Source organism: Eubalaena glacialis, chromosome 1, assembly GCF_028564815.1.
Source record: "Eubalaena glacialis isolate mEubGla1 chromosome 1, mEubGla1.1.hap2.+ XY, whole genome shotgun sequence".
NCBI classification, from domain to species: domain Eukaryota; kingdom Metazoa; phylum Chordata; class Mammalia; order Artiodactyla; family Balaenidae; genus Eubalaena; species Eubalaena glacialis.
This window is the reverse complement of record NC_083716.1, coordinates 93,646,584-93,668,535: the sequence shown is the minus strand read 5'-3', so window position 1 is coordinate 93,668,535 and position 21,952 is coordinate 93,646,584. Positions and strand designations below refer to the sequence as shown.

The window sequence follows — 21,952 nt, the reverse complement described above, 5'->3', positions numbered from 1 at the left end:
CGCGTGGGCGGGCAGGGGGGGATGCCCAAGGGACCGCGGCCGCCGGGCCCTGAAGCCTCCGGGGCCGCGTCCCTGTGAGCGTCGAGCGGGATCTGCGGCGGGGCGCCAAGCGCCGACGGGCCTGGAGCGTCCCGCCCGCCCTGGGCTGCGAGGTGGCCCACCACTCCGCCACCCCCGGGTCCCCGAGGCCTCCTGTCGCCTGCCTGGGCGGGCGGCAGGGCCCTGCCGGAGAGGGCTGGCCGCCGGCATGGCGGTAAGGCGCAGGCGCCAGCGAAGCTGGGGCCTCAAGAGGCACCGCGCGGGCCCCTCCTGCGTCTACGGCCATACCACCCTGAACGCGCCCGATCTCGTCTGATCTCGGAAGCTAAGCAGGGTCGGGCCTGGTTAGTACTTGGATGGGAGACCGCCTGGGAATACCGGGTGCTGTAGGCTTTTTGCCTCCCGCTCCGCCTTCTCCTTTAGTCGCCCGCCGCCTCCGCCCCCGCCCCCGCCCCCGCCCCCGCCGGGCACCGCTGCAGGCCCCACCTCCTCCGGCCCCTCCCACCACAGCGCGCCAGAGGGGGCGCTCTCCGCCTGCCTGGCCGGCCAGGCGGCCAGAAGGCGGCCCTGGAAGGCAGCCGCATCCCAGCCGCTCCCGGGGTGGCTGGCCTGAACCCAGACTCCGCCTCAGGCCCGGGTGCCGGCCGTGCGGCCCGCGAGCCCCTTGACCTGCACCTGGCCGCCCCCACCAGCGCCCAGCCCCGGCGCAGCCACCTATCTGCCGGTGTGTCTCTCCACAGCTCCCTCCGGAAAAAGCCCCCCCTCCGCCGTTTCGCCACGGCCGGGGGCGGGAGCGGGGGCGGGGGCCGGGGCCGGTGCTCCGGGCCGGCCGGCCACAAGGCGCCGGGTCCTGTGCTCGGCGGGTGGCGTGGGGGCAAGGGTGGCCTTGCTGGGGCTAAGGGGCCGTGCCGACTCAATGGTGGCTCCCAGTGGGTTAAGGGCCGACTGCCGTCGGGCAGGAGGGCCGGCCCGGGCTGCGGCTGGGCTGCGCCTAGCGCCGCGTGGGCGGGCAGAGGGGAGGCCCAAGGGACCGCGGGCCCCGGGCCCTGAAGCCTCCGGGGCCACGTCCCTGTGAGCGACGTGCGGGATCTGGGGCGGGGCGCCAAGCGCCGAACGGTTTGGTGGGTCCCGCCCGCCCTGGGCTGGGAGGTCGCCGAACCCTCCGCCACCCCCCTGGTACCCGAGGCCGCCGTTGCCCTGCCTGGGCGGGCGGCGGGGCCCTGCCGGGGCGGGCTGGCCGCCGGGCTGGCGGGGAGGCGCAAGCGCCAGCGAAGCTGGGCCTCAAGAGGCACTCCGCGGGCCCCTTTTAACGTCTACGGCCATACCACCCTGAACGCGCCCGATCTCGTCTGATCTCGGAAGCTAAGCAGGGTCGGGCCTGGTTAGTACTTGGATGGGAGACCGCCTGGGAATACCGGGTGCTGTAGGCTTTTTGCCTCCCACTCCGCCTTCTCCTTTAGTCGCCCGCGGCCTAGGCCGAGGCCGAGGCCAAGGCCGAGGCCGCTGCCTCCGCCCCCGCCCCCGCCCCCGCCGGGCAGCGTTGCAGGCCCCACCTCCTCCGGCCCCTCCCACCACAGCGCGCCAGAGGGGGCGCTCCGCGCCGGCCTGGCCGGCCAGGCGGCCAGAAGGCGGCCCTGGAAGGCAGCCGCCACCCCAGCCGCTCCCGTGGTGGCTGGCCCGGACCCAGACTCCGCCGCAGGCCGGGGTGCCGTCCGTGCGGCCCACGAAGCCCTCGACCTGCACTTGGCCGCCCCCACCGGAGCCCAGCCGCGCCGCAGCCCCCTGTCTGCCCGTGTGTCTCTCCACAGCTCCCTCCGGAAAAAGCCCACCCTTTGCCACTTCGCCACGGCCGAGAGTGGGAGCGGGGTCGTGGGCTGGGACCGGTTCGCTGGGCTGGCTAGACACCAGGCGCCGGGAACTTTGCTCGGCAGTTGGCGTGGGGGCAAGGGTGGCGTTGCTGTGTCTAAGGGGCCGTGCCGGCTCAATGGTGGCTCCCAGTGGCTTCGGGCCAACTGCCGTTGGGCAGGCGGGCCGGCCAGGCCGTGGCTGGGCTGCGCCTAGCACTGTGTGGATTGACAGGGTGGGGAATGCACAAGGGACCGAGGGCCACAGGCCCTTAAGCCTCCGGGGCCAAGTCCTGTGAGCGTTGAGCGGCTCTGGGGCGGAGGGCCAAGCGCCTACAGGCCTGGAGGGTCCCGCCTGACCTGAGCTGCGAAGTCGCCCACAACTCCACCACCCCCGGGCCCTCGAGGCCTCCTGTCGCTTGCCTGGGCGGACGGCAGGGCCGCGCCGGAGAGGGTTGGCTGCCGGGCTGGCGGTAAGTCGCCAGCACCAGCGAAGCTAAGCCTCAAGAGGCACACCGTGGCCCCCGCTGCATTCTACGGCCACACCTCCCTGAACGCACCACACCTCGTCTGATCTCGGAAGCTAATCAGGGTCTGGCCTGTTTCGTACCTGGATGGGAGACCACATGGGAATACCGAGTGCTGTAGGCTTTTTTGCCGCCCGCTCCGCCTTGACATTTAGTGGCCCGCGGCCGAGGCCGCCTCCGCCCCCGCTGAGCACCGCTGCAGGCCTCACCTCCTCACGTCCCTCCCAACACAGCGCGCCGGAGGGATCGCTCCTCGCCGAGCTGGCTGGACATGCGGCCAGAATGCGGCCCTGGAAGGCAGCCGCCACCCCAGCCGCTCCCGTGGTGGCTGGCCCGGACCCAGACTCCGCCGCAGGCCGGGGTGCCGTCCGTGCGGCCCGCGAGGCCCTCGACCTGCACTTGGCCGCCCCCACCGGAGCCCAGCCGCGCCGCAGCCCCCTGTCTGCCCGTGTGTCTCTCCACAGCTCCCTCCGGAAAAAGCCCCCCCCTCCGCCGTTTCGCCACGGCCGGGGGCGGGAGCGGGGGCGGGGGCCGGGGCCGCTTCTCCGGGCCTGCCGGCCACCAGGGCCGGGGTCCTGTGCTCGGCGGGCGGCGTGGGGGCAAGGGGGGGCCTTGCTGGGGCTAAGGGGCCGTGCCCACTCCATGGTGGCTCCCAGTGGCTTCGGGCCAGCTGCTGCCCGGCCGGAGGGCCGGCCCGGCCGTGGCCGGGCTGCGCCTAACTCCGCGTGGGCGGGCAGGGGGGGATGCCCAAGGGACCGCGGCCGCCGGGCCCTGAAGCCTCCGGGGCCGCGTCCCTGTGAGCGTCGAGCGGGATCTGCGGCGGGGCGCCAAGCGCCGACGGGCCTGGAGCGTCCCGCCCGCCCTGGGCTGCGAGGTGGCCCACCACTCCGCCACCCCCGGGTCCCCGAGGCCTCCTGTCGCCTGCCTGGGCGGGCGGCAGGGCCCTGCCGGAGAGGGCTGGCCGCCGGCATGGCGGTAAGGCGCAGGCGCCAGCGAAGCTGGGCCTCAAGAGGTACCGCGCGGGCCCCTCCTGCGTCTACGGCCATACCACCCTGAACGCGCCCGATCTCGTCTGATCTCGGAAGCTAAGCAGGGTCGGGCCTGGTTAGTACTTGGATGGGAGACCGCCTGGGAATACCGGGTGCTGTAGGCTTTTTGCCTCCCGCTCCGCCTTCTCCTTTAGTCGCCCGCCGCCTCCGCCCCCGCCCCGGCCCCCGCCGGGCAGCGCTGCAGGCCTCACCTCCTCCGGCCCCTCCCACCACAGCGCGCCAGAGGGGGCGCTCCGCGCCGGCCTGGCCGGCCAGGCGGCCAGAAGGCGGCCCTGGAAGGCAGCCGCCACCCCAGCCGCTCCCGTGGTGGCTGGCCCGGACCCAGACTCCGCCGCAGGCCGGGGTGCCGTCCGTGCGGCCCACGAAGCCCTCGACCTGCACTTGGCCGCCCCCACCGGAGCCCAGCCACGCCGCAGCCCCCTGTCTGCCCGTGTGTCTCTCCACAGCTCCCTCCGGAAAAAGCCCACCCTTTGCCACTTCGCCACGGCCGAGAGTGGGAGCGGGGTCGTGGGCTGGGACCGGTTCGCTGGGCTGGCTAGACACCAGGCGCCGGGAACTTTGCTCGGCAGTTGGCGTGGGGGCAAGGGTGGCGTTGCTGTGTCTAAGGGGCCGTGCCGGCTCAATGGTGGCTCCCAGTGGCTTCGGGCCAACTGCCGTTGGGCAGGCGGGCCGGCCAGGCCGTGGCTGGGCTGCGCCTAGCACTGTGTGGATTGACAGGGTGGGGAATGCACAAGGGACCGAGGGCCACAGGCCCTTAAGCCTCCGGGGCCAAGTCCTGTGAGCGTTGAGCGGCTCTGGGGCGGAGGGCCAAGCGCCTACAGGCCTGGAGGGTCCCGCCTGACCTGAGCTGCGAAGTCGCCCACAACTCCACCACCCCCGGGCCCTCGAGGCCTCCTGTCGCTTGCCTGGGCGGACGGCAGGGCCGCGCCGGAGAGGGTTGGCTGCCGGGCTGGCGGTAAGTCGCCAGCACCAGCAAAGCTAAGCCTCAAGAGGCACACCGTGGCCCCCGCTGCATTCTACGGCCACACCTCCCTGAACGCACCACACCTCGTCTGATCTCGGAAGCTAATCAGGGTCTGGCCTGTTTCGTACCTGGATGGGAGACCACATGGGAATACCGAGTGCTGTAGGCTTTTTTGCCTCCCGCTCCGCCTTGACATTTAGTGGCCCGCGGCCGAGGCCGCCTCCGCCCCGCTGAGCACCGCTGCAGGCCTCACCTCCTCACGTCCCTCCCAACACAGCGCGCCGGAGGGATCGCTCCCCGCCGAGCTGGCTGGACATGCGGCCAGAATGCGGCCCTGGAAGGCAGCCGCCACCCCAGCCGCTCCCGTGGTGGCTGGCCCGGACCCAGACTCCGCCGCAGGCCGGGGGTACCGTCCGTGCGGCCCACGAAGCCCTCGACCTGCACTTGGCCGCCCCCACCGGAGCCCAGCCGCGCCGCAGCCCCCTGTCTGCCCGTGTGTCTCTCCACAGCTCCCTCCGGAAAAAGCCCCCCCTCCGCCGTTTCGCCACGGCCGGGGGCGGGAGCGGGGGCGGGGGCCGGGGCCGCTTCTCCGGGCCTGCCGTCCACCAGGGCCGGGGTCCTGTGCTCGGCGGGCGGCGTGGGGGCAAGGGGGGGCCTTGCTGGGGCTAAGGGGCCGTGCCCACTCCATGGTGGCTCCCAGTGGCTTCGGGCCAGCTGCTGCCCGGCCGGAGGGCCGGCCCGGCCGTGGCCGGGCTGCGCCTAACTCCGCGTGGGCGGGCAGGGGGGGATGCCCAAGGGACCGCGGCCGCCGGGCCCTGAAGCCTCCGGGGCCGCGTCCCTGTGAGCGTCGAGCGGGATCTGCGGCGGGGCGCCAAGCGCCGACGGGCCTGGAGCGTCCCGCCCGCCCTGGGCTGCGAGGTGGCCCACCACTCCGCCACCCCCGGGTCCCCGAGGCCTCCTGTCGCCTGCCTGGGCGGGCGGCAGGGCCCTGCGGGAGAGGGCTGGCCGCCGGCATGGCGGTAAGGCGCAGGCGCCAGCGAAGCTGGGGCCTCAAGAGGCACCGCGCGGGCCCCTCTTGCGTCTACGGCCATACCACCCTGAACGCGCCCGATCTCGTCTGATCTCGGAAGCTAAGCAGGGTCGGGCCTGGTTAGTACTTGGATGGGAGACCGCCTGGGAATACCGGGTGCTGTAGGCTTTTTGCCTCCCACTCCGCCTTCTCCTTTAGTCGCCCGCCGCCTCCGCCCCCGCCCCCGCCCCCGCCCCCGCCGGGCACCGCTGCAGGCCCCACCTCCTCCGGCCCCTCCCACCACAGCGCGCCAGAGGGGGCGCTCTCCGCCTGCCTGGCCGGCCAGGCGGCCAGAAGGCGGCCCTGGAAGGCAGCCGCATCCCAGCCGCTCCCGGGGTGGCTGGCCTGAACCCAGACTCCGCCTCAGGCCCGGGTGCCGGCCGTGCGGCCCGCGAGCCCCTTGACCTGCACCTGGCCGCCCCCACCAGCGCCCAGCCCCGGCGCAGCCACCTATCTGCTGGTGTGTCTCTCCACAGCTCCCTCCGGAAAAAGCCCCCCCTCCGCCGTTTCGCCACGGCCGGGGGCAGGAGCGGGGGCGGGGGCCGGGGCCGGTGCTCCGGGCCGGCCGGCCACAAGGCGCCGGGTCCTGTGCTCGGCGGGTGGCGTGGGGGCAAGGGTGGCCTTGCTGGGGCTAAGGGGCCGTGCCGACTCAATGGTGGCTCCCAGTGGGTTAAGGGCCGACTGCCGTCGGGCAGGAGGGCCGGCCCGGGCTGCGGCTGGGCTGCGCCTAGCGCCGCGTGGGCGGGCAGAGGGGAGGCCCAAGGGACCGCGGGCCCCGGGCCCTGAAGCCTCCGGGGCCACGTCCCTGTGAGCGACGTGCGGGATCTGGGGCGGGGCGCCAAGCGCCGAACGGTTTGGTGGGTCCCGCCCGCCCTGGGCTGGGAGGTCGCCGAACCCTCCGCCACCCCCCTGGTACCCGAGGCCGCCGTTGCCCTGCCTGGGCGGGCGGCGGGGCCCTGCCGGGGCGGGCTGGCCGCCGGGCTGGCGGGGAGGCGCAAGCGCCAGCGAAGCTGGGCCTCAAGAGGCACTCCGCGGGCCCCTTTTAACGTCTACGGCCATACCACCCTGAACGCGCCCGATCTCGTCTGATCTCGGAAGCTAAGCAGGGTCGGGCCTGGTTAGTACTTGGATGGGAGACCGCCTGGGAATACCGGGTGCTGTAGGCTTTTTGCCTCCCGCTCCGCCTTCTCCTTTAGTCGCCCGCGGCCTAGGCCGAGGCCGAGGCCAAGGCCGAGGCCGCTGCCTCCGCCCCCGCCCCCGCCCCCGCCGGGCAGCGCTGCAGGCCCCACCTCCTCCGGCCCCTCCCACCACAGCGCGCCAGAGGGGGCGCTCCGCGCCGGCCTGGCCGGCCAGGCGGCCAGAAGGCGGCCCTGGAAGGCAGCCGCCACCCCAGCCGCTCCCGTGGTGGCTGGCCCGGACCCAGACTCCGCCGCAGGCCGGGGTGCCGTCCGTGCGGCCCACGAAGCCCTCGACCTGCACTTGGCCGCCCCCACCGGAGCCCAGCCGCGCCGCAGCCCCCTGTCTGCCCGTGTGTCTCTCCACAGCTCCCTCCGGAAAAAGCCCACCCTTTGCCACTTCGCCACGGCCGAGAGTGGGAGCGGGGTCGTGGGCTGGGACCGGTTCGCTGGGCTGGCTAGACACCAGGCGCCGGGAACTTTGCTCGGCAGTTGGCGTGGGGGCAAGGGTGGCGTTGCTGTGTCTAAGGGGCCGTGCCGGCTCAATGGTGGCTCCCAGTGGCTTCGGGCCAACTGCCGTTGGGCAGGCGGGCCGGCCAGGCCGTGGCTGGGCTGCGCCTAGCACTGTGTGGATTGACAGGGTGGGGAATGCACAAGGGACCGAGGGCCACAGGCCCTTAAGCCTCCGGGGCCAAGTCCTGTGAGCGTTGAGCGGCTCTGGGGCGGAGGGCCAAGCGCCTACAGGCCTGGAGGGTCCCGCCTGACCTGAGCTGCGAAGTCGCCCACAACTCCACCACCCCCGGGCCCTCGAGGCCTCCTGTCGCTTGCCTGGGCGGACGGCAGGGCCGCGCCGGAGAGGGTTGGCTGCCGGGCTGGCGGTAAGTCGCCAGCACCAGCGAAGCTAAGCCTCAAGAGGCACACCGTGGCCCCCGCTGCATTCTACGGCCACACCTCCCTGAACGCACCACACCTCGTCTGATCTCGGAAGCTAATCAGGGTCTGGCCTGTTTCGTACCTGGATGGGAGACCACATGGGAATACCGAGTGCTGTAGGCTTTTTTGCCTCCCGCTCCGCCTTGACATTTAGTGGCCCGCGGCCGAGGCCGCCTCCGCCCCCGCTGAGCACCGCTGCAGGCCTCACCTCCTCACGTCCCTCCCAACACAGCGCGCCGGAGGGATCGCTCCCCGCCGAGCTGGCTGGACATGCGGCCAGAATGCGGCCCTGGAAGGCAGCCGCCACCCCAGCCGCTCCCGTGGTGGCTGGCCCGGACCCAGACTCCGCCGCAGGCCGGGGTGCCGTCCGTGCGGCCCGCGAGGCCCTCGACCTGCACTTGGCCGCCCCCACCGGAGCCCAGCCGCGCCGCAGCCCCCTGTCTGCCCGTGTGTCTCTCCACAGCTCCCTCCGGAAAAAGCCCCCCCCTCCGCCGTTTCGCCACGGCCGGGGGCGGGAGCGGGGGCGGGGGCCGGGGCCGCTTCTCCGGGCCTGCCGGCCACCAGGGCCGGGGTCCTGTGCTCGGCGGGCGGCGTGGGGGCAAGGGGGGGCCTTGCTGGGGCTAAGGGGCCGTGCCCACTCCATGGTGGCTCCCAGTGGCTTCGGGCCAGCTGCTGCCCGGCCGGAGGGCCGGCCCGGCCGTGGCCGGGCTGCGCCTAACTCCGCGTGGGCGGGCAGGGGGGGATGCCCAAGGGACCGCGGCCGACGGGCCCTGAAGCCTCCGGGGCCGCGTCCCTGTGAGCGTCGAGCGGGATCTGCGGCGGGGCGCCAAGCGCCGACGGGCCTGGAGCGTCCCGCCCGCCCTGGGCTGCGAGGTGGCCCACCACTCCGCCACCCCCGGGTCCCCGAGGCCTCCTGTCGCCTGCCTGGGCGGGCGGCAGGGCCCTGACGGAGAGGGCTGGCCGCCGGCATGGCGGTAAGGCGCAGGCGCCAGCGAAGCTGGGCCTCAAGAGGTACCGCGCGGGCCCCTCCTGCGTCTACGGCCATACCACCCTGAACGCGCCCGATCTCGTCTGATCTCGGAAGCTAAGCAGGGTCGGGCCTGGTTAGTACTTGGATGGGAGACCGCCTGGGAATACCGGGTGCTGTAGGCTTTTTGCCTCCCGCTCCGCCTTCTCCTTTAGTCGCCCGCCGCCTCCGCCCCCGCCCCGGCCCCCGCCGGGCAGCGCTGCAGGCCCCACCTCCTCCGGCCCCTCCCACCACAGCGCGCCAGAGGGGGCGCTCCGCGCCGGCCTGGCCGGCCAGGCGGCCAGAAGGCGGCCCTGGAAGGCAGCCGCCACCCCAGCCGCTCCCGTGGTGGCTGGCCCGGACCCAGACTCCGCCGCAGGCCGGGGTGCCGTCCGTGCGGCCCACGAAGCCCTCGACCTGCACTTGGCCGCCCCCACCGGAGCCCAGCCGCGCCGCAGCCCCCTGTCTGCCCGTGTGTCTCTCCACAGCTCCCTCCGGAAAAAGCCCACCCTTTGCCACTTCGCCACGGCCGAGAGTGGGAGCGGGGTCGTGGGCTGGGACCGGTTCGCTGGGCTGGCTAGACACCAGGCGCCGGGAACTTTGCTCGGCAGTTGGCGTGGGGGCAAGGGTGGCGTTGCTGTGTCTAAGGGGCCGTGCCGGCTCAATGGTGGCTCCCAGTGGCTTCGGGCCAACTGCCGTTGGGCAGGCGGGCCGGCCAGGCCGTGGCTGGGCTGCGCCTAGCACTGTGTGGATTGACAGGGTGGGGAATGCACAAGGGACCGAGGGCCACAGGCCCTTAAGCCTCCGGGGCCAAGTCCTGTGAGCGTTGAGCGGCTCTGGGGCGGAGGGCCAAGCGCCTACAGGCCTGGAGGGTCCCGCCTGACCTGAGCTGCGAAGTCGCCCACAACTCCACCACCCCCGGGCCCTCGAGGCCTCCTGTCGCTTGCCTGGGCGGACGGCAGGGCCGCGCCGGAGAGGGTTGGCTGCCGGGCTGGCGGTAAGTCGCCAGCACCAGCGAAGCTAAGCCTCAAGAGGCACACCGTGGCCCCCGCTGCATTCTACGGCCACACCTCCCTGAACGCACCACACCTCGTCTGATCTCGGAAGCTAATCAGGGTCTGGCCTGTTTCGTACCTGGATGGGAGACCACATGGGAATACCGAGTGCTGTAGGCTTTTTTGCCTCCCGCTCCGCCTTGACATTTAGTGGCCCGCGGCCGAGGCCGCCTCCGCCCCGCTGAGCACCGCTGCAGGCCTCACCTCCTCACGTCCCTCCCAACACAGCGCGCCGGAGGGATCGCTCCCCGCCGAGCTGGCTGGACATGCGGCCAGAATGCGGCCCTGGAAGGCAGCCGCCACCCCAGCCGCTCCCGTGGTGGCTGGCCCGGACCCAGACTCCGCCGCAGGCCGGGGTACCGTCCGTGCGGCCCACGAAGCCCTCGACCTGCACTTGGCCGCCCCCACCGGAGCCCAGCCGCGCCGCAGCCCCCTGTCTGCCCGTGTGTCTCTCCACAGCTCCCTCCGGAAAAAGCCCCCCCTCCGCCGTTTCGCCACGGCCGGGGGCGGGAGCGGGGGCGGGGGCCGGGGCCGCTTCTCCGGGCCTGCCGTCCACCAGGGCCGGGGTCCTGTGCTCGGCGGGCGGCGTGGGGGCAAGGGGGGGCCTTGCTGGGGCTAAGGGGCCGTGCCCACTCCATGGTGGCTCCCAGTGGCTTCGGGCCAGCTGCTGCCCGGCCGGAGGGCCGGCCCGGCCGTGGCCGGGCTGCGCCTAACTCCGCGTGGGCGGGCAGGGGGGGATGCCCAAGGGACCGCGGCCGCCGGGCCCTGAAGCCTCCGGGGCCGCGTCCCTGTGAGCGTCGAGCGGGATCTGCGGCGGGCCGCCAAGCGCCGACGGGCCTGGAGCGTCCCGCCCGCCCTGGGCTGCGAGGTGGCCCACCACTCCGCCACCCCCGGGTCCCCGAGGCCTCCTGTCGCCTGCCTGGGCGGGCGGCAGGGCCCTGCCGGAGAGGGCTGGCCGCCGGCATGGCGGTAAGGCGCAGGCGCCAGCGAAGCTGGGCCTCAAGAGGTACCGCGCGGGCCCCTCCTGCGTCTACGGCCATACCACCCTGAACGCGCCCGATCTCGTCTGATCTCGGAAGCTAAGCAGGGTCGGGCCTGGTTAGTACTTGGATGGGAGACCGCCTGGGAATACCGGGTGCTGTAGGCTTTTTGCCTCCCGCTCCGCCTTCTCCTTTAGTCGCCCGCCGCCTCCGCCCCCGCCCCCGCCCCCGCCCCCGCCGGGCACCGCTGCAGGCCCCACCTCCTCCGGCCCCTCCCACCACAGCGCGCCAGAGGGGGCGCTCTCCGCCTGCCTGGCCGGCCAGGCGGCCAGAAGGCGGCCCTGGAAGGCAGCCGCATCCCAGCCGCTCCCGGGGTGGCTGGCCTGAACCCAGACTCCGCCTCAGGCCCGGGTGCCGGCCGTGCGGCCCGCGAGCCCCTTGACCTGCACCTGGCCGCCCCCACCAGCGCCCAGCCCCGGCGCAGCCACCTATCTGCTGGTGTGTCTCTCCACAGCTCCCTCCGGAAAAAGCCCCCCCTCCGCCGTTTCGCCACGGCCGGGGGCGGGAGCGGGGGCGGGGGCCGGGGCCGGTGCTCCGGGCCGGCCGGCCACAAGGCGCCGGGTCCTGTGCTCGGCGGGTGGCGTGGGGGCAAGGGTGGCCTTGCTGGGGCTAAGGGGCCGTGCCGACTCAATGGTGGCTCCCAGTGGGTTAAGGGCCGACTGCCGTCGGGCAGGAGGGCCGGCCCGGGCTGCGGCTGGGCTGCGCCTAGCGCCGCGTGGGCGGGCAGAGGGGAGGCCCAAGGGACCGCGGGCCCCGGGCCCTGAAGCCTCCGGGGCCACGTCCCTGTGAGCGACGTGCGGGATCTGGGGCGGGGCGCCAAGCGCCGAACGGTTTGGTGGGTCCCGCCCGCCCTGGGCTGGGAGGTCGCCGAACCCTCCGCCACCCCCCTGGTACCCGAGGCCGCCGTTGCCCTGCCTGGGCGGGCGGCGGGGCCCTGCCGGGGCGGGCTGGCCGCCGGGCTGGCGGGGAGGCGCAAGCGCCAGCGAAGCTGGGCCTCAAGAGGCACTCCGCGGGCCCCTTTTAACGTCTACGGCCATACCACCCTGAACGCGCCCGATCTCGTCTGATCTCGGAAGCTAAGCAGGGTCGGGCCTGGTTAGTACTTGGATGGGAGACCGCCTGGGAATACCGGGTGCTGTAGGCTTTTTGCCTCCCGCTCCGCCTTCTCCTTTAGTCGCCCGCGGCCTAGGCCGAGGCCGAGGCCAAGGCCGAGGCCGCTGCCTCCGCCCCCGCCCCCGCCCCCGCCGGGCAGCGCTGCAGGCCCCACCTCCTCCGGCCCCTCCCACCACAGCGCGCCAGAGGGGGCGCTCCGCGCCGGCCTGGCCGGCCAGGCGGCCAGAAGGCGGCCCTGGAAGGCAGCCGCCACCCCAGCCGCTCCCGTGGTGGCTGGCCCGGACCCAGACTCCGCCGCAGGCCGGGGTGCCGTCCGTGCGGCCCACGAAGCCCTCGACCTGCACTTGGCCGCCCCCACCGGAGCCCAGCCGCGCCGCAGCCCCCTGTCTGCCCGTGTGTCTCTCCACAGCTCCCTCCGGAAAAAGCCCACCCTTTGCCACTTCGCCACGGCCGAGAGTGGGAGCGGGGTCGTGGGCTGGGACCGGTTCGCTGGGCTGGCTAGACACCAGGCGCCGGGAACTTTGCTCGGCAGTTGGCGTGGGGGCAAGGGTGGCGTTGCTGTGTCTAAGGGGCCGTGCCGGCTCAATGGTGGCTCCCAGTGGCTTCGGGCCAACTGCCGTTGGGCAGGCGGGCCGGCCAGGCCGTGGCTGGGCTGCGCCTAGCACTGTGTGGATTGACAGGGTGGGGAATGCACAAGGGACCGAGGGCCACAGGCCCTTAAGCCTCCGGGGCCAAGTCCTGTGAGCGTTGAGCGGCTCTGGGGCGGAGGGCCAAGCGCCTACAGGCCTGGAGGGTCCCGCCTGACCTGAGCTGCGAAGTCGCCCACAACTCCACCACCCCCGGGCCCTCGAGGCCTCCTGTCGCTTGCCTGGGCGGACGGCAGGGCCGCGCCGGAGAGGGTTGGCTGCCGGGCTGGCGGTAAGTCGCCAGCACCAGCGAAGCTAAGCCTCAAGAGGCACACCGTGGCCCCCGCTGCATTCTACGGCCACACCTCCCTGAACGCACCACACCTCGTCTGATCTCGGAAGCTAATCAGGGTCTGGCCTGTTTCGTACCTGGATGGGAGACCACATGGGAATACCGAGTGCTGTAGGCTTTTTTGCCTCCCGCTCCGCCTTGACATTTAGTGGCCCGCGGCCGAGGCCGCCTCCGCCCCCGCTGAGCACCGCTGCAGGCCTCACCTCCTCACGTCCCTCCCAACACAGCGCGCCGGAGGGATCGCTCCCCGCCGAGCTGGCTGGACATGCGGCCAGAATGCGGCCCTGGAAGGCAGCCGCCACCCCAGCCGCTCCCGTGGTGGCTGGCCCGGACCCAGACTCCGCCGCAGGCCGGGGTGCCGTCCGTGCGGCCCGCGAGGCCCTCGACCTGCACTTGGCCGCCCCCACCGGAGCCCAGCCGCGCCGCAGCCCCCTGTCTGCCCGTGTGTCTCTCCACAGCTCCCTCCGGAAAAAGCCCCCCCCTCCGCCGTTTCGCCACGGCCGGGGGCGGGAGCGGGGGCGGGGGCCGGGGCCGCTTCTCCGGGCCTGCCGGCCACCAGGGCCGGGGTCCTGTGCTCGGCGGGCGGCGTGGGGGCAAGGGGGGGCCTTGCTGGGGCTAAGGGGCCGTGCCCACTCCATGGTGGCTCCCAGTGGCTTCGGGCCAGCTGCTGCCCGGCCGGAGGGCCGGCCCGGCCGTGGCCGGGCTGCGCCTAACTCCGCGTGGGCGGGCAGGGGGGGATGCCCAAGGGACCGCGGCCGACGGGCCCTGAAGCCTCCGGGGCCGCGTCCCTGTGAGCGTCGAGCGGGATCTGCGGCGGGGCGCCAAGCGCCGACGGGCCTGGAGCGTCCCGCCCGCCCTGGGCTGCGAGGTGGCCCACCACTCCGCCACCCCCGGGTCCCCGAGGCCTCCTGTCGCCTGCCTGGGCGGGCGGCAGGGCCCTGCCGGAGAGGGCTGGCCGCCGGCATGGCGGTAAGGCGCAGGCGCCAGCGAAGCTGGGCCTCAAGAGGCACCGCGCGGGCCCCTCCTGCGTCTACGGCCATACCACCCTGAACGCGCCCGATCTCGTCTGATCTCGGAAGCTAAGCAGGGTCGGGCCTGGTTAGTACTTGGATGGGAGACCGCCTGGGAATACCGGGTGCTGTAGGCTTTTTGCCTCCCGCTCCGCCTTCTCCTTTAGTCGCCCGCCGCCTCCGCCCCCGCCCCCGCCCCCGCCCCCGCCGGGCACCGCTGCAGGCCCCACCTCCTCCGGCCCCTCCCACCACAGCGCGCCAGAGGGGGCGCTCTCCGCCTGCCTGGCCGGCCAGGCGGCCAGAAGGCGGCCCTGGAAGGCAGCCGCATCCCAGCCGCTCCCGGGGTGGCTGGCCTGAACCCAGACTCCGCCTCAGGCCCGGGTGCCGGCCGTGCGGCCCGCGAGCCCCTTGACCTGCACCTGGCCGCCCCCACCAGCGCCAAGCCCCAGCGCAGCCACCTATCTGCCGGTGTGTCTCTCCACAGCTCCCTCCGGAAAAAGCCCCCCCTCCGCCGTTTCGCCACGGCCGGGGGCGGGAGCGGGGGCGGGGGCCGGGGCCGGTGCTCCGGGCCGGCCGGCCACAAGGCGCCGGGTCCTGTGCTCGGCGGGTGGCGTGGGGGCAAGGGTGGCCTTGCTGGGGCTAAGGGGCCGTGCCGACTCAATGGTGGCTCCCAGTGGGTTAAGGGCCGACTGCCGTCGGGCAGGAGGGCCGGCCCGGGCTGCGGCTGGGCTGCGCCTAGCGCCACGTGGGCGGGCAGAGGGGAGGCCCAAGGGACCGCGGGCCCCGGGCCCTGAAGCCTCCGGGGCCACGTCCCTGTGAGCGACGTGCGGGATCTGGGGCGGGGCGCCAAGCGCCGAACGGTTTGGTGGGTCCCGCCCGCCCTGGGCTGGGAGGTCGCCGAACCCTCCGCCACCCCCCTGGTACCCGAGGCCGCCGTTGCCCTGCCTGGGCGGGCGGCGGGGCCCTGCCGGGGCGGGCTGGCCGCCGGGCTGGCGGGGAGGCGCAAGCGCCAGCGAAGCTGGGCCTCAAGAGGCACTCCGCGGGCCCCTCTTAACGTCTACGGCCATACCACCCTGAACGCGCCCGATCTCGTCTGATCTCGGAAGCTAAGCAGGGTCGGGCCTGGTTAGTACTTGGATGGGAGACCGCCTGGGAATACCGGGTGCTGTAGGCTTTTTGCCTCCCGCTCCGCCTTCTCCTTTAGTCGCCCGCGGCCTAGGCCGAGGCCGAGGCCGAGGCCGAGGCCGCTGCCTCCGCCCCCGCCCCCGCCCCCGCCGGGCAGTGCTGCAGGCCACACCTCCTCCGGCCCCTCCCACCACAGCGCGCCAGAGGGGGCGCTCCGCGCCGGCCTGGCCGGCCAGGCGGCCAGAAGGCGGCCCTGGAAGGCAGCCGCCACCCCAGCCGCTCCCGTGGTGGCTGGCCCGGACCCAGACTCCGCCGCAGGCCGGGGTGCCGTCCGTGCGGCCCACGAAGCCCTCGACCTGCACTTGGCCGCCCCCACCGGAGCCCAGCCGCGCCGCAGCCCCCTGTCTGCCCGTGTGTCTCTCCACAGCTCCCTCCGGAAAAAGCCCACCCTTTGCCACTTCGCCACGGCCGAGAGTGGGAGCGGGGTCGTGGGCTGGGACCGGTTCGCTGGGCTGGCTAGACACCAGGCGCCGGGAACTTTGCTCGGCAGTTGGCGTGGGGGCAAGGGTGGCGTTGCTGTGTCTAAGGGGCCGTGCCGGCTCAATGGTGGCTCCCAGTGGCTTCGGGCCAACTGCCGTTGGGCAGGCAGGCCGGCCAGGCCGTGGCTGGGCTGCGCCTAGCACTGTGTGGATTGACAGGGTGGGGAATGCACAAGGGACCGAGGGCCACAGGCCCTTAAGCCTCCGGGGCCAAGTCCTGTGAGCGTTGAGCGGCTCTGGGGCGGAGGGCCAAGCGCCTACAGGCCTGGAGGGTCCCGCCTGACCTGAGCTGCGAAGTCGCCCACAACTCCACCACCCCCGGGCCCTCGAGGCCTCCTGTCGCTTGCCTGGGCGGACGGCAGGGCCGCGCCGGAGAGGGTTGGCTGCCGGGCTGGCGGTAAGTCGCCAGCACCAGCGAAGCTAAGCCTCAAGAGGCACACCGTGGCCCCCGCTGCATTCTACGGCCACACCTCCCTGAACGCACCACACCTCGTCTGATCTCGGAAGCTAATCAGGGTCTGGCCTGTTTCGTACCTGGATGGGAGACCACATGGGAATACCGAGTGCTGTAGGCTTTTTTGCCGCCCGCTCCGCCTTGACATTTAGTGGCCCGCGGTCGAGGCCGCCTCCGCCCCCGCTGAGCACCGCTGCAGGCCTCACCTCCTCACGTCCCTCCGAACACAGCGCGCCGGAGGGATCGCTCCCCGCCGAGCTGGCTGGACATGCGGCCAGAATGCGGCCCTGGAAGGCAGCCGCCACCCCAGCCGCTCCCGTGGTGGCTGGCCCGGACCCAGACTCCGCCGCAGGCCGGGGTGCCGTCCGTGCGGCCCACGAAGCCCTCGACCTGCACTTGGCCGCCCCCACCGGAGCCCAGCCGCGCCGCAGCCCCCTGTCTGCCCGTGTGTCTCTCCACAGCTCCCTCCGGAAAAAGCCCACCCTTTGCCACTTCGCCACGGCCGAGAGTGGGAGCGGGGTCGTGGGCTGGGACCGGTTCGCTGGGCTGGCTAGACACCAGGCGCCGGGAACTTTGCTCGGCAGTTGGCGTGGGGGCAAGGGTGGCGTTGCTGTGTCTAAGGGGCCGTGCCGGCTCAATGGTGGCTCCCAGTGGCTTCGGGCCAACTGCCGTTGGGCAGGCGGGCCGGCCAGGCCGTGGCTGGGCTGCGCCTAGCACTGTGTGGATTGACAGGGTGGGGAATGCACAAGGGACCGAGGGCCACAGGCCCTTAAGCCTCCGGGGCCAAGTCCTGTGAGCGTTGAGCGGCTCTGGGGCGGAGGGCCAAGCGCCTACAGGCCTGGAGGGTCCCGCCTGACCTGAGCTGCGAAGTCGCCCACAACTCCACCACCCCCGGGCCCTCGAGGCCTCCTGTCGCTTGCCTGGGCGGACGGCAGGGCCGCGCCGGAGAGGGTTGGCTGCCGGGCTGGCGGTAAGTCGCCAGCACCAGCGAAGCTAAGCCTCAAGAGGCACACCGTGGCCCCCGCTGCATTCTACGGCCACACCTCCCTGAACGCACCACACCTCGTCTGATCTCGGAAGCTAATCAGGGTCTGGCCTGTTTCGTACCTGGATGGGAGACCACATGGGAATACCGAGTGCTGTAGGCTTTTTTGCCTCCCGCTCCGCCTTGACATTTAGTGGCCCGCGGCCGAGGCCGCCTCCGCCCCCGCTGAGCACCGCTGCAGGCCTCACCTCCTCACGTCCCTCCCAACACAGCGCGCCGGAGGGATCGCTCCCCGCCGAGCTGGCTGGACATGCGGCCAGAATGCGGCCCTGGAAGGCAGCCGCCACCCCAGCCGCTCCCGTGGTGGCTGGCCCGGACCCAGACTCCGCCGCAGGCCGGGGTGCCGTCCGTGCGGCCCGCGAGGCCCTCGACCTGCACTTGGCCGCCCCCACCGGAGCCCAGCCGCGCCGCAGCCCCCTGTCTGCCCGTGTGTCTCTCCACAGCTCCCTCCGGAAAAAGCCCCCCCTCCGCCGTTTCGCCACGGCCGGGGGCGGGAGCGGGGGCGGGGGCCGGGGCCGCTTCTCCGGGCCTGCCGGCCACCAGGGCCGGGGTCCTGTGCTCGGCGGGCGGCGTGGGGGCAAGGGGGGGCCTTGCTGGGGCTAAGGGGCCGTGCCCACTCCATGGTGGCTCCCAGTGGCTTCGGGCCAGCTGCTGCCCGGCCGGAGGGCCGGCCCGGCCGTGGCCGGGCTGCGCCTAACTCCGCGTGGGCGGGCAGGGGGGGATGCCCAAGGGACCGCGGCCGCCGGGCCCTGAAGCCTCCGGGGCCGCGTCCCTGTGAGCGTCGAGCGGGATCTGCGGCGGGGCGCCAAGCGCCGACGGGCCTGGAGCGTCCCGCCCGCCCTGGGCTGCGAGGTGGCCCACCACTCCGCCACCCCCGGGTCCCCGAGGCCTCCTGTCGCCTGCCTGGGCGGGCGGCAGGGCCCTGCGGGAGAGGGCTGGCCGCCGGCATGGCGGTAAGGCGCAGGCGCCAGCGAAGCTGGGCCTCAAGAGGCACCGCGCGGGCCCCTCCTGCGTCTACGGCCATACCACCCTGAACGCGCCCGATCTCGTCTGATCTCGGAAGCTAAGCAGGGTCGGGCCTGGTTAGTACTTGGATGGGAGACCGCCTGGGAATACCGGGTGCTGTAGGCTTTTTGCCTCCCGCTCCGCCTTCTCCTTTAGTCGCCCGCCGCCTCCGCCCCCGCCCCCGCCCCCGCCCCCGCCGGGCACCGCTGCAGGCCCCACCTCCTCCGGCCCCTCCCACCACAGCGCGCCAGAGGGGGCGCTCTCCGCCTGCCTGGCCGGCCAGGCGGCCAGAAGGCGGCCCTGGAAGGCAGCCGCATCCCAGCCGCTCCCGGGGTGGCTGGCCTGAACCCAGACTCCGCCTCAGGCCCGGGTGCCGGCCGTGCGGCCCGCGAGCCCCTTGACCTGCACCTGGCCGCCCCCACCAGCGCCCAGCCCCGGCGCAGCCACCTATCTGCCGGTGTGTCTCTCCACAGCTCCCTCCGGAAAAAGCCCCCCCTCCGCCGTTTCGCCACGGCCGGGGGCGGGAGCGGGGGCGGGGGCCGGGGCCGGTGCTCCGGGCCGGCCGGCCACAAGGCGCCGGGTCCTGTGCTCGGCGGGTGGCGTGGGGGCAAGGGTGGCCTTGCTGGGGCTAAGGGGCCGTGCCGACTCAATGGTGGCTCCCAGTGGGTTAAGGGCCGACTGCCGTCGGGCAGGAGGGCCGGCCCGGGCTGCGGCTGGGCTGCGCCTAGCGCCGCGTGGGCGGGCAGAGGGGAGGCCCAAGGGACCGCGGGCCCCGGGCCCTGAAGCCTCCGGGGCCACGTCCCTGTGAGCGACGTGCGGGATCTGGGGCGGGGCGCCAAGCGCCGAACGGTTTGGTGGGTCCCGCCCGCCCTGGGCTGGGAGGTCGCCGAACCCTCCGCCACCCCCCTGGTACCCGAGGCCGCCGTTGCCCTGCCTGGGCGGGCGGCGGGGCCCTGCCGGGGCGGGCTGGCCGCCGGGCTGGCGGGGAGGCGCAAGCGCCAGCGAAGCTGGGCCTCAAGAGGCACTCCGCGGGCCCCTTTTAACGTCTACGGCCATACCACCCTGAACGCGCCCGATCTCGTCTGATCTCGGAAGCTAAGCAGGGTCGGGCCTGGTTAGTACTTGGATGGGAGACCGCCTGGGAATACCGGGTGCTGTAGGCTTTTTGCCTCCCGCTCCGCCTTCTCCTTTAGTCGCCCGCGGCCTAGGCCGAGGCCGAGGCCAAGGCCGAGGCCGCTGCCTCCGCCCCCGCCCCCGCCCCCGCCGGGCAGCGCTGCAGGCCCCACCTCCTCCGGCCCCTCCCACCACAGCGCGCCAGAGGGGGCGCTCCGCGCCGGCCTGGCCGGCCAGGCGGCCAGAAGGCGGCCCTGGAAGGCAGCCGCCACCCCAGCCGCTCCCGTGGTGGCTGGCCCGGACCCAGACTCCGCCGCAGGCCGGGGTGCCGTCCGTGCGGCCCACGAAGCCCTCGACCTGCACTTGGCCGCCCCCACCGGAGCCCAGCCGCGCCGCAGCCCCCTGTCTGCCCGTGTGTCTCTCCACAGCTCCCTCCGGAAAAAGCCCACCCTTTGCCACTTCGCCACGGCCGAGAGTGGGAGCGGGGTCGTGGGCTGGGACCGGTTCGCTGGGCTGGCTAGACACCAGGCGCCGGGAACTTTGCTCGGCAGTTGGCGTGGGGGCAAGGGTGGCGTTGCTGTGTCTAAGGGGCCGTGCCGGCTCAATGGTGGCTCCCAGTGGCTTCGGGCCAACTGCCGTTGGGCAGGCGGGCCGGCCAGGCCGTGGCTGGGCTGCGCCTAGCACTGTGTGGATTGACAGGGTGGGGAATGCACAAGGGACCGAGGGCCACAGGCCCTTAAGCCTCCGGGGCCAAGTCCTGTGAGCGTTGAGCGGCTCTGGGGCGGAGGGCCAAGCGCCTACAGGCCTGGAGGGTCCCGCCTGACCTGAGCTGCGAAGTCGCCCACAACTCCACCACCCCCGGGCCCTCGAGGCCTCCTGTCGCTTGCCTGGGCGGACGGCAGGGCCGCGCCGGAGAGGGTTGGCTGCCGGGCTGGCGGTAAGTCGCCAGCACCAGCGAAGCTAAGCCTCAAGAGGCACACCGTGGCCCCCGCTGCATTCTACGGCCACACCTCCCTGAACGCACCACACCTCGTCTGATCTCGGAAGCTAATCAGGGTCTGGCCTGTTTCGTACCTGGATGGGAGACCACATGGGAATACCGAGTGCTGTAGGCTTTTTTGCCTCCCGCTCCGCCTTGACATTTAGTGGCCCGCGGCCGAGGCCGCCTCCGCCCCCGCTGAGCACCGCTGCAGGCCTCACCTCCTCACGTCCCTCCCAACACAGCGCGCCGGAGGGATCGCTCCCCGCCGAGCTGGCTGGACATGCGGCCAGAATGCGGCCCTGGAAGGCAGCCGCCACCCCAGCCGCTCCCGTGGTGGCTGGCCCGGACCCAGACTCCGCCGCAGGCCGGGGTGCCGTCCGTGCGGCCCGCGAGGCCCTCGACCTGCACTTGGCCGCCCCCACCGGAGCCCAGCCGCGCCGCAGCCCCCTGTCTGCCCGTGTGTCTCTCCACAGCTCCCTCCGGAAAAAGCCCCCCCTCCGCCGTTTCGCCACGGCCGGGGGCGGGAGCGGGGGCGGGGGCCGGGGCCGCTTCTCCGGGCCTGCCGGCCACCAGGGCCGGGGTCCTGTGCTCGGCGGGCGGCGTGGGGGCAAGGGGGGGCCTTGCTGGGGCTAAGGGGCCGTGCCCACTCCATGGTGGCTCCCAGTGGCTTCGGGCCAGCTGCTGCCCGGCCGGAGGGCCGGCCCGGCCGTGGCCGGGCTGCGCCTAACTCCGCGTGGGCGGGCAGGGGGGGATGCCCAAGGGACCGCGGCCGCCGGGCCCTGAAGCCTCCGGGGCCGCGTCCCTGTGAGCGTCGAGCGGGATCTGCGGCGGGGCGCCAAGCGCCGACGGGCCTGGAGCGTCCCGCCCGCCCTGGGCTGCGAGGTGGCCCACCACTCCGCCACCCCCGGGTCCCCGAGGCCTCCTGTCGCCTGCCTGGGCGGGCGGCAGGGCCCTGCGGGAGAGGGCTGGCCGCCGGCATGGCGGTAAGGCGCAGGCGCCAGCGAAGCTGGGCCTCAAGAGGCACCGCGCGGGCCCCTCCTGCGTCTACGGCCATACCACCCTGAACGCGCCCGATCTCGTCTGATCTCGGAAGCTAAGCAGGGTCGGGCCTGGTTAGTACTTGGATGGGAGACCGCCTGGGAATACCGGGTGCTGTAGGCTTTTTGCCTCCCGCTCCGCCTTCTCCTTTAGTCGCCCGCCGCCTCCGCCCCCGCCCCCGCCCCCGCCCCCGCCGGGCACCGCTGCAGGCCCCACCTCCTCCGGCCCCTCCCACCACAGCGCGCCAGAGGGGGCGCTCTCCGCCTGCCTGGCCGGCCAGGCGGCCAGAAGGCGGCCCTGGAAGGCAGCCGCATCCCAGCCGCTCCCGGGGTGGCTGGCCTGAACCCAGACTCCGCCTCAGGCCCGGGTGCCGGCCGTGCGGCCCGCGAGCCCCTTGACCTGCACCTGGCCGCCCCCACCAGCGCCCAGCCCCGGCGCAGCCACCTATCTGCCGGTGTGTCTCTCCACAGCTCCCTCCGGAAAAAGCCCCCCCTCCGCCGTTTCGCCACGGCCGGGGGCGGGAGCGGGGGCGGGGGCCGGGGCCGGTGCTCCGGGCCGGCCGGCCACAAGGCGCCGGGTCCTGTGCTCGGCGGGTGGCGTGGGGGCAAGGGTGGCCTTGCTGGGGCTAAGGGGCCGTGCCGACTCAATGGTGGCTCCCAGTGGGTTAAGGGCCGACTGCCGTCGGGCAGGAGGGCCGGCCCGGGCTGCGGCTGGGCTGCGCCTAGCGCCGCGTGGGCGGGCAGAGGGGAGGCCCAAGGGACCGCGGGCCCCGGGCCCTGAAGCCTCCGGGGCCACGTCCCTGTGAGCGACGTGCGGGATCTGGGGCGGGGCGCCAAGCGCCGAACGGTT

At 73.9% G+C, this 21,952-nt stretch overlaps 13 non-coding genes and 8 pseudogenes across 13 annotated transcripts; all 21 read left to right on the top strand.

The window, feature by feature from the left end:
* The first annotated feature begins 313 nt into the window (after window positions 1-313).
* Window positions 314-432, top strand: LOC133103027 (5S ribosomal RNA). The gene has a single exon (XR_009703163.1). It is a non-coding gene; the product is annotated as a 5S ribosomal RNA (ribosomal RNA).
* A 918-nt stretch (window positions 433-1,350) lies between these two features.
* Window positions 1,351-1,469, top strand: LOC133103023 (5S ribosomal RNA). The gene has a single exon (XR_009703162.1). It is a non-coding gene; the product is annotated as a 5S ribosomal RNA (ribosomal RNA).
* Window positions 1,470-2,415: 946 nt separating this feature from the next.
* LOC133077868 (5S ribosomal RNA) lies at window positions 2,416-2,534 on the top strand (annotated as a pseudogene).
* Window positions 2,535-3,444: 910 nt separating this feature from the next.
* Window positions 3,445-3,563, top strand: LOC133103013 (5S ribosomal RNA). Its single transcript, XR_009703160.1, has one exon. It is a non-coding gene; the product is annotated as a 5S ribosomal RNA (ribosomal RNA).
* Window positions 3,564-4,473: 910 nt separating this feature from the next.
* LOC133077857 (5S ribosomal RNA) lies at window positions 4,474-4,592 on the top strand (annotated as a pseudogene).
* A 910-nt stretch (window positions 4,593-5,502) lies between these two features.
* Window positions 5,503-5,621, top strand: LOC133103007 (5S ribosomal RNA). The gene has a single exon (XR_009703159.1). It is a non-coding gene; the product is annotated as a 5S ribosomal RNA (ribosomal RNA).
* A 918-nt stretch (window positions 5,622-6,539) lies between these two features.
* LOC133103001 (5S ribosomal RNA) lies at window positions 6,540-6,658 on the top strand. Its single transcript, XR_009703157.1, has one exon. It is a non-coding gene; the product is annotated as a 5S ribosomal RNA (ribosomal RNA).
* A 946-nt stretch (window positions 6,659-7,604) lies between these two features.
* LOC133077852 (5S ribosomal RNA) lies at window positions 7,605-7,723 on the top strand (annotated as a pseudogene).
* Window positions 7,724-8,633: 910 nt separating this feature from the next.
* On the top strand, window positions 8,634-8,752 carry LOC133102996 (5S ribosomal RNA). The gene has a single exon (XR_009703156.1). It is a non-coding gene; the product is annotated as a 5S ribosomal RNA (ribosomal RNA).
* Window positions 8,753-9,662: 910 nt separating this feature from the next.
* On the top strand, window positions 9,663-9,781 carry LOC133077849 (5S ribosomal RNA; annotated as a pseudogene).
* Window positions 9,782-10,689: 908 nt separating this feature from the next.
* LOC133102992 (5S ribosomal RNA) lies at window positions 10,690-10,808 on the top strand. The gene has a single exon (XR_009703155.1). It is a non-coding gene; the product is annotated as a 5S ribosomal RNA (ribosomal RNA).
* A 918-nt stretch (window positions 10,809-11,726) lies between these two features.
* On the top strand, window positions 11,727-11,845 carry LOC133102988 (5S ribosomal RNA). The gene has a single exon (XR_009703153.1). It is a non-coding gene; the product is annotated as a 5S ribosomal RNA (ribosomal RNA).
* Window positions 11,846-12,791: 946 nt separating this feature from the next.
* On the top strand, window positions 12,792-12,910 carry LOC133077843 (5S ribosomal RNA; annotated as a pseudogene).
* Window positions 12,911-13,820: 910 nt separating this feature from the next.
* Window positions 13,821-13,939, top strand: LOC133102983 (5S ribosomal RNA). The gene has a single exon (XR_009703152.1). It is a non-coding gene; the product is annotated as a 5S ribosomal RNA (ribosomal RNA).
* A 918-nt stretch (window positions 13,940-14,857) lies between these two features.
* LOC133102980 (5S ribosomal RNA) lies at window positions 14,858-14,976 on the top strand. The gene has a single exon (XR_009703150.1). It is a non-coding gene; the product is annotated as a 5S ribosomal RNA (ribosomal RNA).
* A 946-nt stretch (window positions 14,977-15,922) lies between these two features.
* On the top strand, window positions 15,923-16,041 carry LOC133077837 (5S ribosomal RNA; annotated as a pseudogene).
* Window positions 16,042-16,949: 908 nt separating this feature from the next.
* Window positions 16,950-17,068, top strand: LOC133077834 (5S ribosomal RNA; annotated as a pseudogene).
* A 909-nt stretch (window positions 17,069-17,977) lies between these two features.
* On the top strand, window positions 17,978-18,096 carry LOC133102974 (5S ribosomal RNA). Its single transcript, XR_009703149.1, has one exon. It is a non-coding gene; the product is annotated as a 5S ribosomal RNA (ribosomal RNA).
* A 918-nt stretch (window positions 18,097-19,014) lies between these two features.
* On the top strand, window positions 19,015-19,133 carry LOC133102971 (5S ribosomal RNA). The gene has a single exon (XR_009703148.1). It is a non-coding gene; the product is annotated as a 5S ribosomal RNA (ribosomal RNA).
* A 946-nt stretch (window positions 19,134-20,079) lies between these two features.
* Window positions 20,080-20,198, top strand: LOC133077828 (5S ribosomal RNA; annotated as a pseudogene).
* Window positions 20,199-21,107: 909 nt separating this feature from the next.
* On the top strand, window positions 21,108-21,226 carry LOC133102963 (5S ribosomal RNA). Its single transcript, XR_009703146.1, has one exon. It is a non-coding gene; the product is annotated as a 5S ribosomal RNA (ribosomal RNA).
* The last annotated feature ends 726 nt before the right edge of the window (window positions 21,227-21,952 follow it).